The sequence below is a fragment of the Manis pentadactyla genome, chromosome 4 (assembly GCF_030020395.1).
Source record: "Manis pentadactyla isolate mManPen7 chromosome 4, mManPen7.hap1, whole genome shotgun sequence".
Classification (NCBI taxonomy): Eukaryota; Metazoa; Chordata; class Mammalia; order Pholidota; family Manidae; genus Manis; species Manis pentadactyla.
This window is the reverse complement of record NC_080022.1, coordinates 24917812-24935021: the sequence shown is the minus strand read 5'-3', so window position 1 is coordinate 24935021 and position 17210 is coordinate 24917812. Positions and strand designations below refer to the sequence as shown.

Here is a 17210-nt window from a genome sequence, read left to right as displayed (position 1 = left end):
TCACTACACCACCTGCAAGTCCCCCCATACCAGTTGCTCTCTCGTGCCACCATGCCTTTGCACAGGCTGTGCCCTTCTATCTGGGAGCCATCACCCAGCTGGAACCCTCCAGGTTCCCATCAACCACTAGTCAGCTCAGCTGTCACCACCTTAGGGCAACCTTCCTGAGTGCCACCCCCACCCATGACTCTATCTGCAGCCTCTCGCCTGAGCTCCCACAGCTCTCTGGGCCTCCCCCACCACAGCACTGATCCCACCAGTTGGCTGGTTACTTATCCACCCAACCCCTCAAGTAGCTGTGAGCTTCCTGCGATCAGGGCTTGGGTCTGGCTCTTGGTTACAACCCTATAACCCAACTCAGCCCCACAGCTCACCTGGCTCTTCTTCAGGTCTCAGCTAAAGGTCACTCTCTGACCCTCTCCCCCAGGGACTAGGCCGGCGTGTTACACACGCCCATGGCCTACTGCATTCTCCCTAACCCACCTCTATATACCCTCAATACTCCCTCCAGCATGACCCACAGGGACAGGGCCACCAAGTGCTGGACACAAGGGGGGCACTCGAGTGCCTCCATCTCACTAGGTGCCCCATAAATATTCACTGAAAGTATCCGTGAGAGAAAAGGGTCTGTTCCAGCTGGCCTTGAAGACTGAGAAGTTTGCCAGGAGAGGGAGGTGGAGAGGGTATTCCCAGCAGGGGCAGTGTGTGCAAAGATATGGAAGCTGCTCGCTTCCTATGACAGCAAAGGTTCCACATTCCCTGTCCCAAGAGTGGTGGTAAGCTTCTGCTGGTGTACAGCTTGGTTGGGGGATGAGGGGTTCCTGGGAAGACGAGCTCAGCCCACTGAGATTTCATGATGCTGACACTGACTGATGGTAAAGGGGAGATGTCAGTAGGGAGATGCCAGGAAAGGGTAGGCTATATGGAAGGACCTGCATGTGCAAAGGCCCAGAGGAAAGCCCGCAGCATCACATTTGGCCTGGGGTGGGTTTAGAGCAGGAATTCACAGGGAAAGGGGGGCAGGCAGTTCATAAAGGGCCAGAGTCCCAGGCTAAGGTGCCTGGATGCAAGGACCTGGGAGGTCCCTGAGCCGGGCAAGTTCATGGTCAAAGTTTTCAAAGGACAGGTGATTAATGGGCCAGAAGGATGGCTTGGAGGCAACAAGCAAGAGATGGTCCAGGAAAGAGAAGCTGGGGTTCCCCATCTTCCCAAATCCTTGAGACCACCATGTGCTCGAAGTTTGCCTCCCACGGCCCCTCTGCCCTCCATGTGCCCCCACCCCACACAGCCCAGAGCTCTGAACCGCAGCTGCTGAGACTCACACCAATCCCTGAGAGCCAGGCCAGCCTCAGAAACCTGCTCCTGGGAACTTCCTGTGAGGACCGAGGCTACCGAGGGTCCTGGATCCAATTAGGCTGGGTTTCCGCAGCCCTTGGGGTTGGAAAGGGCTGTGTTCATTGTGACATGGGGCTGATCAGAGGTGGAGAGCTGCGGTCTGTGCCGGGGTCAGTGGGAGCTGGGAAGCTGCCCTTCGCCTTCCCTGTCCCCCCTCCCCCCACCGCCAGCCAGCAGAGACACTCAGGGTAATGACCTCTGGGCGCCTCGGTGCCCTCATGTAGGGAAGGGGCCATGACACCCTTTCTCAGGCTGAGACAGTGTTCTGCAGGCTTTGAACACACGTTGTTTTCTACTTCCATTTCCCTGGGGACCCCAGCTCCCATCCCTACAGGGAATTCCTTCTGCTGCCATGAAATGAAAAAATACTCCTCCTCCTCCTCCTCCTCCTCCTCCTCCTAAGTTGCAGAGCATTTTCTTCCAGGCTGGGCACTGTGAGATGTTTTACAAGCATTTCTCACTCAGGCGCCTAATGACCCTGTGAAGTAGATGCTGTCAACATTTTGAAATACAGCACACATTCAGAAAGATGCTTAGAACATAAATGAGTGGCTTAATGACTTATTATAAAATGCAGAGCCAGGGTACACAAGAAGCCCCTTCTCCCACCCTCCTGGCCTCTATGGTAATCTCATACTTGTTTGGGGTCAAGAATTAGGCTCAGAGAAGTATGGAACCTGCCCCAAGATCATGCAACTGGTGAGGGCACAGGGAGTTAGAACCCTCTGCCATCAGCTTGTATGTGACCTTTTAACAAGTCCATTTCCTCTCTGGGCCTTCGTTCCTTCCTCTGTAAAACACAGTTTCGGCTAAATCACAGCCTGAGTTCCTGGACCCTCTAAAGGGCAATGTGGCAACTCAGGGATTCAAAGTATGGATTCTGGAACAAGACAACCTGGGTGGAAGCCCCAGTTCAGGCCCCTGGGATTGTTACCAGACTGGGGATGATAATGGTATCTTCCCAGCGTCGTCCTAAGGCTTAAGGGAGCTAATACCTATCAATGCATTTAGAACAGTGCCTGGTATGCAGGAAAGACTCTGCAAGTGCTTAGCTGTTGCTGTTTCGTTACTAGGTTCTCTAAGACATAAGCGCGCCTTTCCCAGCATTCCAAAGGCCCATGTGGAAATCTGACCAACCAGCAATGTTAACTGGGCTGGGGGGCTGGGGGTGCAGCAGCTCTGGGGGGGCCTTTCAGGACCCGCAGGTGCTGCTCCACTGACTGGTGGAAAGCCAAGTCTGGGATTAACTCAAAGCAGGAGAGCCGGCTGCGGAACCCTGGCTCTGGCCTGGCCCGCAGAAGCTTTCTGGACTAGCCTGGGGTTCTGGGCTGGGAACCCCTGGCAAGTGGTCAAAGCTTGTTCTCATACCATATCTCAGCTGGGGGGCTGCTCAGAGAGGGCTCAGGCCAGGGACAGAGGCCAGCAGACAGCGGGCCCTGAGCAGGGCAGGTCAGCAAAGGGAGAGTTGGGCTGGCCAGAGAGATGGAAGGGGAGGACCTGGGGTGGACCTGTGGGTGGGAGTAACCAGGCCAGGGAGACTACTCTAGGCCCTGCCAAACCAGCCTGTCCACCTCAGCTCTTATACCCTCCCCTCCCCAGGTCTCAGGGCTGCCACCTTCTCCATGTTCTCTGATTGCCCACCTCTTGGCCTTTGCCCAGACCATTTCCACTGCCTGGAATGCCCCTCACCTGGAAACTTCAGGTCACAGTTCAGTTCCTCCTAGAAGCATCTCTCCCCAACACACACCTTTATCACCACTCATTAATGTAAATCTAAAAGCACAAAGCCATAGGGAAGCCCTCCTCATAGAAAAGCATCTCCTTCCTAGAATTTGCCAAAATCTGTAATCACATCATCACTTGTGTGATCTTTTGCATAATGTCTGTCTCCCCACCAGACCAGAGACTACATTCTCACCTCTATTTCCAGCATCTAGTACACAGCCTGGTATATAGTATTTGCTCAAGAAATACTGCTTAATGAAAGTAGGAAATGGAAATAAGCAGCCTGCTCCACCACTGACGGCAGAAAGATCCAAGTAGGGTGTGGGCACATACGTGAGTGCAAACATGTGCATGAGGGATTGTACATGAGGCCCAGAATACATGTAAATAAATCTTCACATACAAGGTGTAAAATACATCTTGTGTAATGTGCAAGGCCCAGAATGTGAGGCTACATCCTCAGGGGTATAAGTGAATCTTCACATACAAGGTATGAAACACACATGACATGTACACGAGCATGGCTGTATGCAGATGATAAACATGGTGTATACCATGAGTGTGAAAATAGAGGAAAGGCAGGCATGCATCTGTGTGTCATTTCCTTAGAGGGTGCACATGGGTACATGCAGGTGTGTGTAATCCCATAGGTGGCCATGTGTCTGCATGTGTTCCTATGTGATATGTGTGTACCATATATACCATATATGTGGATGCTCACTCTAGCTGCCATGCCTCCTCAAATCCTGGCTCCTGCAGGCCCAGCTAGGGGTATCTCTGGTGGTGTTCCTGAAATAGCAGGTGAGCACCCCAAATTTGCAAAAGTGGTACACAGGGAGCAGGGCCAAAGGTGGTAGTGGGCTGGCTGATAGCGTGACTATGTATGAGTGTGTGTGTTTGAGTGTGTCTGGGGGATGTGCCCACCCTAGCCAGGTGTCTCCCCATTAGCCCCCAAAATGTGAAATGGCTAGACTGTCCCCTCAAGGAGCATGAAGCCTTTGCCCAAAGCTCAGAGAAGGACCCAGATGGTGTGGAGCCCTGAGAGGATATCCTGTGACCACAGGGATGAGTGGGGGACAAGGCAGGACAAATCTCTTGGCCTTCCCCACACACCTTACCACTAAAGACACCACTTGGCCCCCTCTGCAAATCGTCACCAGCCTCCAAAGCCCAGCCCCAGCCCAGGTTCCTGGGAGCCATCTCCACAACCCCAACCCGCGTCCACCATGCCCACTTCTTCCTCAATCCCACCCAAGCCCAGGTGCATCACTGGGCTCTCGCACAGCCCTGCGCATCCAGGAATGTTATCCCCATTGCAGAGGTTGAGGAGACAGTGTTTTGGAGGCAGCAGCTCCCCCAGTGAGGGCTGCTCCTGCCACTGATCCCAAGGCACAGACAGTGACAGCCTGTTGGAACTTGGGGAGCAGAAGGCCCACCAGGCAAAGCCCAGGGAGGTGTACATGGCCTTGGACAAGGCCTGCTCTTCTCCCTACCCACTGCAGTTTCCTCAATGGACAGAATGAGGTTTGACTGGATAATCTGTGAAGTCTACCTCACTCCAATTAGTGCAGGACTTCAGACCTCAGATGGTTCACCAAGAATTGGGTATATAAACATCATCAGAGGCAGACTTTCTTGGGGCTGCATGGAGAAAGAACTCCCCTTTCCCCGAGTATACCAAGCCTGTCCAGTGCCCAGCATAGTGCTACAGAGGCAGCAGCTCAGGATGCATGCTGTGTACACACATTCATTCATTCATTCATTCATTCATTCAACATCATGCATGAAAGCTGCCTGCCCTATAGGAACTCATGACCCAGTGGGGAGAAGGAGGCTATTGAAATCATGAAGGCACAGGGTCAAAAGTACTGAGAAACCACAACACTAACATAACTTCCCAAGTGTTATTCACAAGGAAGGTACAGCACTTCATCCTTTGTTAAGAAAATCTTCCCAGCAATGACAAGCGACTGACAAGAGGGGACTGCGGGGCATGGCGAGGAGGGAGCTCTCCACCACTCTAGCAGAGACCAGAGACCCTTTTGTTAAGGCTGTCAAGGGGATTCCTGCTCTGTGCAGTGCTCAGGTGAGGCTGGGCTTCCCCTAAACAGCTGTGGGATTCTAAGGGGTCCCTGAGTGCTGAGTTCAAATCCCACACACCCCTGATGAGCTCCATGGACTCAGGCACATTACCTAATCTCTCTGTGCCTTGATTTCTTCACCTGTAAATGGGGGTAATCACAGTGAGGACTGAATACATTAACATTTATAAGCCTTTTGGAACATGGCCCAGCACAAAGTAAGAGCTTTATGCCCCTAAATAAGTAAGGCAGTGAGGGGCCCCCCTGTGAGAGTCTAAATCCCAGACTGGATCACTGGAAGATTCAGTGTCAATGGTTCTGAGGCAGAAAGTTTCTCAGATGCTAAGGCTCTGAGATTGGAAGAGACTGGGATTCTTAGATCCTATAATTTGATCATCTCATTATTTCCAAACAACAGTGCAGAGCCTCCCAGGGGAACAGGGGAGAGAGCTTGGTGTCACTTCATCTCCCAGGAGCCTCCTCGAAACCCAGCCACCGCCACACCTGGGCTCCCCAGCATTTCCTCACCTCCACTAAAGCCCTAGCCACACCATGCTGGAATCACCTGCCCATTCACCTGCAGAGGATTTAAGCACATTCTAGTAGTGGAGACAGGCAAGAGTGCAAAAAAACAAATAAATGAAACAGTTTTGGATACTGGTAAGAGCCGCAAGAGACCATGCACAGGGGCTGATGTGACCAAGAGTACAGTGGGAAGCTATTACACAGAAGGTGGTCGGGGAAGGCCCTCTGAGGTGACCACTGAGTCAAACCTGTGAAACAAGAAGGTGCCAGCCATGCAAACATTAAAGGAAAAGCATTCCAGGTAGGGGCTGTGCAAAGGTGCAGCCAACAGGCTTTGAAAATTTGAAGTGCAGAAAGATGCCAGTATGGCTGGAGGTGGGGAGGAGGAGGCAGCTGGGGTTGGAGGGGTGGGTGGGACTGGACCATGAAGGGCCTTGTAGGCCTGCAAATTTTTGTTCTTCAAAATGCCTAGGAAACATCAGAAGAGCTTCAGCAGGGAAATGACAAGGCACGCAGAGTTTTCAGGGTCCCCAGATCATTAGGCCCATCCTGCAAATACCACAATGGTTTTCAAAATCAAGGTGGGACTTAGGTTGGTGATCAACAATCCTTTTAATTCAGTTGGTGTATATACTGAGCTCCTACCACATTCCTGGCCATGACTGGGAGACATCACAGGCACTTACTATCACTCCCCAAAACCCCTGACTCACAGAGAATACCCTGTTTTAAAGATAAAGAAACTGAGGCTCAGAGAGGGAAAGAATGTGTCCAAACTGACAAGCCAGGCACCACACCGTGCAAATTATAAAGTCCACTTCACAGGTGGGACTTGGTCCCAGGACACAGATCCACCATGGTGATGGTCTGCGGGACTCTTGGTATTTTCAAGCCTCCTCTCATCTGAGAGACCTTCCCAAGAACACTGCCCCGCCGCCAGTGCTTTCCGCACCTGTGGTCTCATACTTTCTTCCCTGCTGTCTTAAGAGTCCCAGAGGACTGTTTGGATCTCACAAGGCTATCCCACCTGAGCCAGGGAATGGATGGATGGATGGATGGATAGATAGATGGATGGATGGGTGGGTGGGTGGATGGATGAATGGGTGGGTAGGTGGGTGGATGGAATGGGTGCATAGATGGACTACTGAGATGACTAACCAATAAACTAATGAATGTACAATGAAAGAATAAAAGAATGATCTAGCAAACCAATGAATGAGCATACTAACAAGTGGCAAATGAATGAATGACAGAAGGAAGGAACAAACGACTCCCACTTTACAGAGAAGCAAGGCAGAGAAACGCTGGGGCCAGGCTAGCTTCAAACCAGCCCACACCTCACCCACACACCAGCTTCCTGTCCACCTGGGGCCCCAAGACCACAGAGAGCCTATTCTTCAGCCCCAGGGGCAAACCATGTCTCTGCCACGTGCTGACCATTACAGTACCCACAGCCCCATCACCACTGCCACCAGCAGCAATCACTGCCCTCTGGGAGCCTGGCAGTGGGTAGAGTGGTTCACTCTTGCTCTGAGTATCTCACAACGGAAAGGAGACAGGACACCAGGGCTCTGGTCCTAGGTGGGACCTGAATTGCTGGGTGACTTTAAGCCAGTGTCTTACCCATTCTGAACCTAGATGACCTCTCAGGGCCTTTTCAGCTCTGACATTCTGTAGAGTTGGACCTCTAGATTTTTACACACTCTCTGGGGCAGCAGAAAAAGTTGAGAAACCCAAAAGAAGAAGGTGGGAAACATCCTGTCCACACGCACCAAGGTCCAGCTAGGAAAGGGCTCAGACAAGGAGTCTGAAGGCTTGCATGTAAGACCTCGCCTGCTACCGCTCAACTTCTTCAAGTCTCAGTTACTTAACTGATTTTAGTAACTGATTAAATTTTGAAATGAAAAACAAATTTGAATTTGTAAACTATCCCCATCTTAACAATTTCACCCAGCTGAGTATCTGGGGGAGACTGATTGATAACCATGCACTACATCGTGCAAAGTGTAAAGTTCCATTCATTCAGGAAGGATTATGAAGGTGGGGTGTGGGGAGTGAAGGGGACTATGCTGCCCCATTCCAGTCCTATCCCAGGGACCCTTCCAGGGGTCAGGGCACCCAAGAGAGAACAGTGGCAAGAGCTCAGAAGTCTAGGTCCCTGCCTCGCCTCTCCTTCTAACCGGCAGTGTCACTTCAGGCAAGTCACTTCCCCTCTCTGGATCTTAGCTTCGCCATTCAAAAAATGCCTACCTTGGTACTCTCTGGCCCGGGCATGCCAAGTTCTGCATCCCTGAACCCCTAAACCACAGCCTTCAACCCTGACTCTGCCTTTGGGGAGCTCACACCACCTGGCGGAGCCAGGACACAGACCAGCCAGGAAACTAGAGAGGTCTCCCCTCCAGGAGATGCTGGGGCAGGGGTTAGACAGACTGGGGGCTATCTGAACCTCCCAGCACAAAGGGGAGAGACCAGGCCTACCCTGGTGCCTTGGACAGCGCCAACTACTCCAGACCCTGTAGGCCTGGCCTTCAGAAACCCTTGCAGCCTGCAAAGCCAGCAGGCCCTGACCTGTCCAGCCAGATACTTCGGGAACTTCACCAAAGTTCGAACTGCGTCCTAACATAGGAGCCTTCAGGATGCCAACAGGGGTATCAGAAAGGGGTAAGAGGCTTAGACTAACACTCTTGCTAGCAAACCAGCTCCCCTTCCCACCACACAACCTCTGCTGCCCCTCCCCTCAGATAGGGCTCACCGGGGCTGCCCTCCTGCACCCAGCCAAGAGCCCACCACCCAGGGGCATTCACCACTAGATGCCACCTTTCTGGGGCCAGGGGGCCCACCAGGTGCGAGAAGAGGTTCTCCCACTGCCAACCGCCAATCACACCTGCGGAGGGCTCCAGGAGCCACTCCAGAGCCCAGGGCAGGGATTCCTGCCTACAAGCACCTGGCCACCCATGAAGGAGACAGGCCACCCAACACACACAGCTCCAAGGCAGGGAGGGGGCCAGCTGGATTCTTTCCCCATGCCAGGGGGGTCTTAACTGGGGACCCTGGGCTCATTCAGATCCTCTACTGCCAGTCCTCTCCTCCAAACCTCGTGATACAGGTCCTTACAATGCCATTTTTATAGAGCCTCTTCCAAAAGACGCTTCCTGGTCCCCGCACACCCACATCTCCAACCCTCCACATCCCTCCTGTAGCTCTGAGGAAACCAGCAGTTAACTTTTTCCCAAAAATCCTGCAAAGGCAGCTGGCTGGGGGTAGAAATGGGCCCTGAGATCCTTTCGCGGCATTTCACTGCCTTCCAAAAAAAAAAAAAGCGCTTAAAAAAAAAAAGAAAACTTTCGGAGTTAACTTTAAATTCCTAGCCCTCCCCCCCAAATCGCCCAGCGGCTTCCTTTTTTTTTTTTTCCTTTAAAGTGCAATTGCATTGTGTCTCACCTCCCCGAAAGGCTCGCGGCTCTCGCCAAAGAAAAGGAAAAAAAGCCAACCCTTCGGGTGCCCCCTCTGCTTCCAGCCGCCTCTCCCACATTCTCAGACAGTTTTATTAAAATTTTCAGACAAAAGAAAAACAAAAATGGCAGCCTGGCTTATTTTTAAAACAGGACAGGGACGCCATATTCTGCAGATCTGCAAAAAAGGGGAGAAATCCGGCACTGGCCGCTCCACCGGGCCGGCTGCAAAGTGCGCGAACCGCGCCGTTTGCAATCCGTTTATTTGCATTAAGCCCCATGAATCATTGTTTACCGGAGAATTGCAGCAGGTTTGAATAGCCCGGCTTAAGAAAACACACACACACACGCGCGCGCACACACACGCACACACTCGGAGAGCAGACACAGACACGCCGCGGACACACTTCCTACCCCGCGCGCCGCCGCCGCCGCCGCTGCCGCTCCGGGCCGGGCCCGAGGCGCAGGCGGCCCCGGGCCCTCGGAGCGCCCAGCCCGCGCTGACAGCACCCGCGCCCCCGCCCGCAACTCGGCGCAACTTTCCCGCGGGCGGGCGCCCCAGCGGGCTCCCGCCGCCGCCGGCCCCGCTCCTCGCGCCGCGGACCCGCACGGACCTGGCTGTGCTGGCGGCGGCTCCGGGACGCGGCCGCAGCCCCGCGCCCGGCGGCCCGAGCAGGGCCGGGCTGGGGCTCCGGGCTCCGGCTTCGGCTCCGGCTCCGGCTCGGTGCGGAGCCGCGCGCAAACCTTCCGGGTCGCCTGCTGTTCACTTCTGGGTTCTGCAAGCACCGAGGCGGCGGCGGCGGCGGCGGCGGCAGCGGGAGGCTGGGTCTGCAGCGCCGCGCGGCCCCCCGTGCGCTTGGCGAGCCCCCGCGCCAGGCGCCCGGCTCCGGGGGGGCCGCGTCGGGCCCCCGCCTCTCCGGCTGCGCAGCCCGTCCGGCCCCGGGGGCTCCCGCGAGTGGGCAGCGCCGGGCGCTGGCGACGGCGCGCGAGAGGAGGGGGCCGGGCGGGGGGCGGGGGCGGGCCGCGCGCTGGGGGCCCACCTCGGGCCCCGGGGCCTCGTCTCGCGCTCGCCGCCGCCGCCGCCGCCGCGCAAAGTTGCGCCGCGCCCCCCGCCCGCGCCGCGCCGGAGGCAGAGCCACAAAGGAACTCCTCGCCCCCCTCCGCTCGCCCGAGCCGCGCGGGGAGGGCACCGGCGCCCGGCCCTAGGCCAGCCCCTTCCCCAGCGCGGGGGCTCCCGGGGCCCTGGCGGCCGTGGCCATTGTCCCGCCCAGGCCGGGCCGCCCCCTCGCCGCCCCCTCCCCGGTGAAGGCGGACTGGGGCCCTGGGCCCGCCGGGCCACAGCCCAGACCAGGCCGGGCGCGCGCGGGGCCAGGCTGCCCCCGGGGGTCTCCTTCGCGGACGGCACGCAGGAGAGGACCCCTAGAGTGGTCCTCCACACCTGATAACCAACGATGGTGCTCAAAATCCAGGCTGAGATTTTTTTTTTTAAGATGAGGACAGGGGAGTAGGGGGCAGAAGTTTGTACAGGCCAGGCCACCTCCCCCTCCGTAGGCTCCGGCCCTCCCTAGCCCTAGGCCCGCGCCCCCAGAGGGTGGGGCCGCCCGAGGCTGTCAGCGGCTCTCCCCGCAGAGTCTCTCAGAGGTGGCACCGGCTGTCCCCCAGCTCCGGACCTCCGAGCCATCTGTGTGTGACTCCTCCTCCAGCCTCACCCTCCCCAGCCAATCAGTCACCAAGTCCTTCGGATTCGGCCTCCCGGGCTGAGTGAGCGTCCGAACTTCACTTCGACCTGTGGAGGCAACCAGTCCCCTGGGTCCTTTCACGGGCTCAATTTCTGTGACTTTCACTGGCCCCCAGCCTCTCGGCCAGGGTGAATGAAAGCTGGCCCTGCCTTCAGGGAGCATCCAGGCCCCAGGGCAGGACACAGACATAAACAATCACCAGCCAGAGTTTGGGATCCTCGAGGAAGCATTCCCCAATTGGGTAAATAGTGATGGAGGATCTACTACCAGACGCCCCTGCTGGTTGGCTGGAAACACAGCTATGAACAAGTTGGACCAAGTCCCTGCCCTCGTGGAGCTTCCAGGCTAACACACTGTCAAGGCGCCTGTACGAGCACGTGGAGAGCAGGGCCCACAATGGCCATGTGTTGTCAAGCCCCAAGCACAGTATCTGGCGCAGAGTGGGACACAACACACTTGTGTAGCGGGAATAGTTGGAATTACAAATCATGGCAGGGGGGAGAACGCAGAGGAGGTCACTCTTTCGCTCAGAGCGGTGGAGAAATTCTTCAGAAATGAGATCTGGGGTGAGCCAGGTGGAGAAGAGGGGAGGGCCTTCCAGTTTCCAGGAAAGTGGGGGTGATAAAAGCATCAAGCCCTTGTTGAGACATTCAGTGTGGTAATAAATTAGTAAGTGGGAGAGGAGCCAAATCTTTTATGCTGAAGAACTCAAAATAATTGATGTAGATACTCAAGGAGGGGGAGCACGGCTCTCCATTCCTTAGGTGTGCGCTACGCGTAATGACTTCCTTTCCAAATGTACAGTTGGGAAGGGAGAGGGGTAAGAGCCACTTCATAGTGGAAAAACCTGACAACTCTAACAGCCAGGTGATCAAGGTTGACATCAACAGTCACATGCCATGTTGACAGTTATGTACATCTGATATTATGTGAGGAAAGTGGCAGTTTACCTCTGTGGTCTTCCTCCCCATCTTGTTGCAGAAAAACATCAGACCAACTCAAATAGTGGGACACCCTAAAAAGTATCTGATCAGTGCTCCTCAAAACTGTCAAGGTCATCAAAAACAAAGGAAGTCTGAGAAACTGTCACAGCCCAGAGGAGCCTAAAAAGACATAAATAAGTGTAATGCGGTTCCTTAGATGGGATCCTGGAACAAAAAAAAAGACATTAAGTAAAAACTAAGGACATCTTAAACTATGGGTTTTAGTTAATAATGATACACCAATAAAAGTACTTATCCATAACTGTAACAAATTATGCAAATATGCTACCGTAAGATGTTACCAATAGGAAAAACTGGGTGGGGGATATTTGAGAACTCTTTGTAATACCTTCTCAATTTTTCTGTAAATATGAAACCATTCCAGTGAAGTCTACAAATAAGAAAAAATATCCTAAAAAAGTGTACTAACCCTTGTCATCGTTGATGTCATTGTTGTTCAATGAAATAATGCTTGGCACAGCACTGAACAAGTTCTAAGAGCACAACAAATGTTGTGTTTTTATCATCATCATTGTAAGTCTAGACACTTAGCACATGCAAAGGCACTGGAGTTTAGGGTGGAAAGGGAGATGGGAAACAGAATCCTGAAGGCTGAGCTAGGGTCTTTATAAGGGATTTCTGGGGGAAGGTTACAGGCTGTAGCCCATCTCTGCCTCACCAACTTCCTGCCTAACCACCAGGAACACTGTGCTCCAGGCAGACAATAAGCTGCCCTCTCTCTTTGCTATCCCTTCTATGGACTTTGCACGTGTTGTTCCCTCTGCCTGGAACACTCTCCCTTGCCCTTTCACCCCACCTTTCTTGGTCACCTTCAACTCATCCTTCAGCTTTATCTTAGACATTCTCTGAAAAGCCTTGTCAGCCCTTCTAAGATACTGTTAATGTGGTCTAAATGGAGCCTTTGTGTGCTGAGGTGCAAGAAGCCAAAGATGGAGAGACTGAACTCATCTCTTTGCCACTGGTACCCATTTCCCTCTCCCCCCAAATCCAGCCACACTAGATGCTGCCCCTTTCCTGAACACACCATACACCTTCATGCCTCCCAGCCTCTGCCCATGCTTTCCCTCTGCCTGGGATCCTTCGTCTTTTTCTCCCCATCTTATATCTTTTTATCAGACACCTACATATCAAGGCTCAGCTCAGACTTCACCTTCTCATGAAGCTATTCTACAGCCTCTGCACAGGAAAAGGCACTTTCCTCATGCTTTCCTCGGGCTGTGGTCCTCTAGCCCCACTGCTGGTGAAGCACTTACCATGATGCACTAGAAGAAATGTTTCTGAATGGATGGACAAGTGATGGGGTGGACAGCAAGCCCGCTCTCATCATCTCCAATTCTTCAAATCCTCCTTACTGTCTTCCAGGAAGCCCTCTAGGACTGCTCCAACCCACTAACCTTCCTCCCTCTTCTTTAACTCTTACAACTTAGCTCCTGATTATATTCTAACTGTTGTGTGTATAAGCATCTGTCCCTTGGATTAGTGTAAATTCTTTGAAGAAGGAACCATGTCTTACATACTGTTTTTTTCATACTCACTCATTCACTCATTCATCAAATATTGACAAAGCACCTACTTCTACACAGCAGCTCGGGTCCCAAGCACTGGAGAGGCAGTGAGTAAGACCCAGGCCCTGCTCTAATTAGGATAAATAATTAGGAGAAACCAGATTATGCTGCAGTAACAAAGAACTCTGAAACCTCAGTGACATAGCACAAAAGTAGTTTATTTCTCACTTGTGTCACATGCCCATCATGCATCCCCTGCTCTAGTCACTCAAAAACCCAGGCTGAGGAATCCTTACCATCTTGAAGCTGCCTCCTCTGGAACATATGGACCTTCGTAGTTACCACAACAGGAAAAGAGAGACTGGAGGATCATGCATGGGTTTGCACTCCTTCAGCCGGACAGGTACATGCATTACTTCTCACCATCCATTGGCCAAGATTAGTCACATGGTCCTGCCCAACTGCAAGGGAAGCTGGGGAGTACAGTGTTCCTCTGGAAGGAGAGGAGAAGCAGACATTGGTGAGCTTGCCCACAGTGTTCCCTGAGACAGAATTTAACAAATAATCACTCAAATAATTACTTAGTTAGTCATAAAAACTGCCCAGGAGAGGTTTGAGGTATCTGGGGAGTGGGTAGGAGATCAGGGAGAGCTTCCCAGAGGAAGCAACATTTAAGCTGAGACCAGGGAAGAGATGAGAGAACAGTGTGTGAAGGGGCTAGGAGGAGCCCGGCGTGTGGCAGGGCCAGAGGACAACGGAGGAGGAATGGAGTGAGGGGAAGTGTGAAATGACACTGGGGGCGAGGCATCCCAGCCATCCCTGGTAAGGATTTAGGGTTTTAGCTTGAGAGCAATAGGAAGTCAGGGGGCAGTGGGCTTTAAGCAGAGGAGTGAAGGGATCAGATTTCCTTTCAAAAGGTCCGTGTGGCTGCTGGGGAAAGAATGGACTGGAATGGGGACAAAGTAGAAAAGCAGGGAGGCCAGCAGGAGACTTTCAAAGTCTTCCAGGTGAACATGGTGGCATTAGCAGGATGGAAAGAAGTGGATAAATGTGGGACATCTTAAGGACTGGGGTCACCAGAATTTGGTGACTGATAGATGTGGGCAGTGAGAAAGCAGGTGTCCAGGTGAGTCCCAGGCTCTGCAGCTCCCCTGATGCCAAGCCCAGACTGGCTTCCTAGCACTGCATCCCCAGCCTGTTCACAGAGGGACATTGATGCTCCCAAATTTCCATCTTCCTCTCCTTGCCCTCAACTCAAGCTAGCCCCCTCATCATCCGTCTTACCACCTATCAGCAGTAAAACACCCTCAAGCACCAACACACATATATTTCCTAATCAGAGAGTTAGAGTCCTGGGAAGGGGGCTGGCAGAGATGTCATCTCCCACTTCACAGTGGGAAAACTGAGGCCCCAAAAAGGTGAATGCTTAGCTAGATCTTGGAGCCAGGCACCAGATGAGGTCTCCTGACTCCTGGCCAAGAGCTCCTCTCACTGAGGCACCTGGTGCATGGTGGGCTCTGTGTGGCATCGCTGAGAGAGAGAGAATGAATTAGCATGTGAGCTCTTGGCCTCCCACCTTCTTCAACTATGCTCATCTTCTTTCCCTCGAGCAGACTATAGAGTTTAAGTTAATAGATTGGGTTTAAGAGTCCAACAGAGCTGGAATTGGACCCTCACTTTGTCACTTATAGGCTGATGGTTCAGGCAAGTTTCTCCTTCTCCCTGGGACTCAGTCTCTCCTGGGCAAACTGAGCATGATAACACCTACTTCTTAGGGTGAGCACTAAATGAGATCATGTGCTGGGCCATAGCAATGTGGCTACCTGCCCTGCAGGGACCCACTCCCACCTCCCTCCGCCTCCCCTGGAAAATCTTCCCTTAGAACACCAGCCCGCACTTCCCTGCCCCAGCCAGCCAAGCCCTTCTCACCTGCACCACCCAAGTTCTAAAGCGGAGGAAGTGTCATGGAAATCCCAAACTGGCCACATTACCTTCTTAAGGTGGTGGTGTAATTCATATCAGTGTGAAGCTGCATCTGTCTGTACTCTCCACTTTTTGAGGGGTAGGGCAGAGAAGAAAAATTTTCTACCAGTTTCTCTGGAAATACTGCATATTTGGCCATCTGTAAGCAGAGATATTAATGTAGTTTGGGCTTATACCAAGGTTGTCCATTAGCTGAGCAGGAGATGAAACCTGAAACTGCTCTACATGATAAAATGATGGGGCTGTGACTCCCAAGTCTCTACATGGTCTAGCCCCTGCCAAAACCCTCCATCCTCAGCCAGGACCATTGTTCCCCTGGGGCCACTGTGTTCCAGCTATGCAGGCCTCCTGTGAGTTCATGGAAGGCATGCTGATCCCTCCCATCACTCATCCTCTGCAGTACCTCCCCTTACCGTCTGCTCCCCTACCTGCTCCCATCACCTAACTGACTCCTACTCACCTGGCACGTCATTGGCTCATAGCCACATCCTCAGGGTGGCTTTCTGTTCTCTTCAGGAGGCTCTCACAGCTCCATGACCTCTTCCTTTTTGCACATTTATCCCAGCTGTAATTCTGCATTCAGATTTCTAATCCCATGATTTGACATCAGTCTATAAACTAGGTACTCAATACGTAGTTGGTCACTCATTCATCCACTAAAAAATGATGGGGATAGAATTTTTGAAGGTGAGGGGGCTCAGAAAATGAATAAACTGAAAGAGGTGGGCACTCTCTTGAAATGTGGGTGTGACCAGTAAAATGAGAGCCTGAGCAGAGCGGTGGCCAGTGCACAGGTGGCTGCAGGACTTAGAAAAACAGGGATTAGCCTGTCAACTTTCCACCCTTGCACTCCTATGATACAGCCCCGCTCTGCTTCCTTCAACGTGTAGTAAAATGAGCTACGTGCCGAATGTTGGCTTGGCACTGGTTGCCTGGGTTGGCACTGAGCAGAGAAGAAAGATGGACACAGGAAAGAAAGTGAAGGTGTATGGGGAATATAAAGGCAGAGCAGGAAGTGACCAGACCTTCGTACATCATTGAAGAAATCTTGGGGACATCACTGGATTTCTGCAAAATGTAAGATAGGACAATCCAGTCAATTTATATTTAAATCTCAAAGGACTAGGAATCTGGGTTTTAAACAAGAAGGATGTTGTGACTGATCAGTAGTGTCCAGCATGAGCAGTGACAGCTGGTTACCTAGGCCAGCCCTGTTCAGGGGCTCCCAGGTCTGCAATTTAGCTTAGTGTTCACTCAGCCAGAGGGTCAAGACTACGTCTTAGTCATCTTTTGTGTCTCTACCGTTCGTGGTGACCTGGGGCTAGTGGGGTGGAGTGAGGTGGCAGAGGGCAGGGTGGGGGCAGAACAGAGCCAGCAGCAAGTCAGAGCCCCACCCAGGCAGGCAGGCCATGTGGATCCGGGTCCTGACTGTTAAATCCCTCCGTGAGCAGGGGTTCAACAAGCCACCTCGCATCCCTGGGCCTGTGACGTGGGCCAACAGTACCTGTGGCAAGTTGCAAGTGAAAAACAAAAGTGCATGGAGCTCAGATACACAGGGTTCACGTGCTGGTTTAGGACCTGAGGGCATCTCAGTCTTCTTATGCACGAAGTGCGAAGAAAAATCCTTATTTCACAGGAAAGTGTGTCAGAATCAGAAATTGCATATACCACCATTTACCAAGGATTTACTCTAAGTGAGGCGTCTTGCTGGGCTTTTCATGGGCATCAACTCACCTGGAGAACGGAGAGTGCCCAGCAGAGTGCCCAGAGCTGCCAGTGCTCCAGGAGCGTTCGTTCCCCT

The 17210-nt window shown here is 52.9% G+C and overlaps 1 protein-coding gene across 3 annotated transcripts in view; it reads right to left on the bottom strand.

The window, feature by feature from the left end:
• Nucleotides 1-9956, bottom strand: part of ZNF362 (zinc finger protein 362) — a 37138-nt gene extending 27182 nt beyond the window's left edge. For 2 of the 3 annotated variants that reach the window (XM_036885152.2, XM_057499973.1), the window contains exon 1: nucleotides 9793-9956. The gene's annotated coding sequence lies outside the window, so the exon portion shown is untranslated. Of the gene's footprint in view, nucleotides 1-9592; nucleotides 9686-9792 lie in introns of those variants that run through there. The other variant, XM_036885153.2, reaches the window with a different exon arrangement.
• Between the last annotated feature and the right edge of the window lie 7254 nt (nucleotides 9957-17210).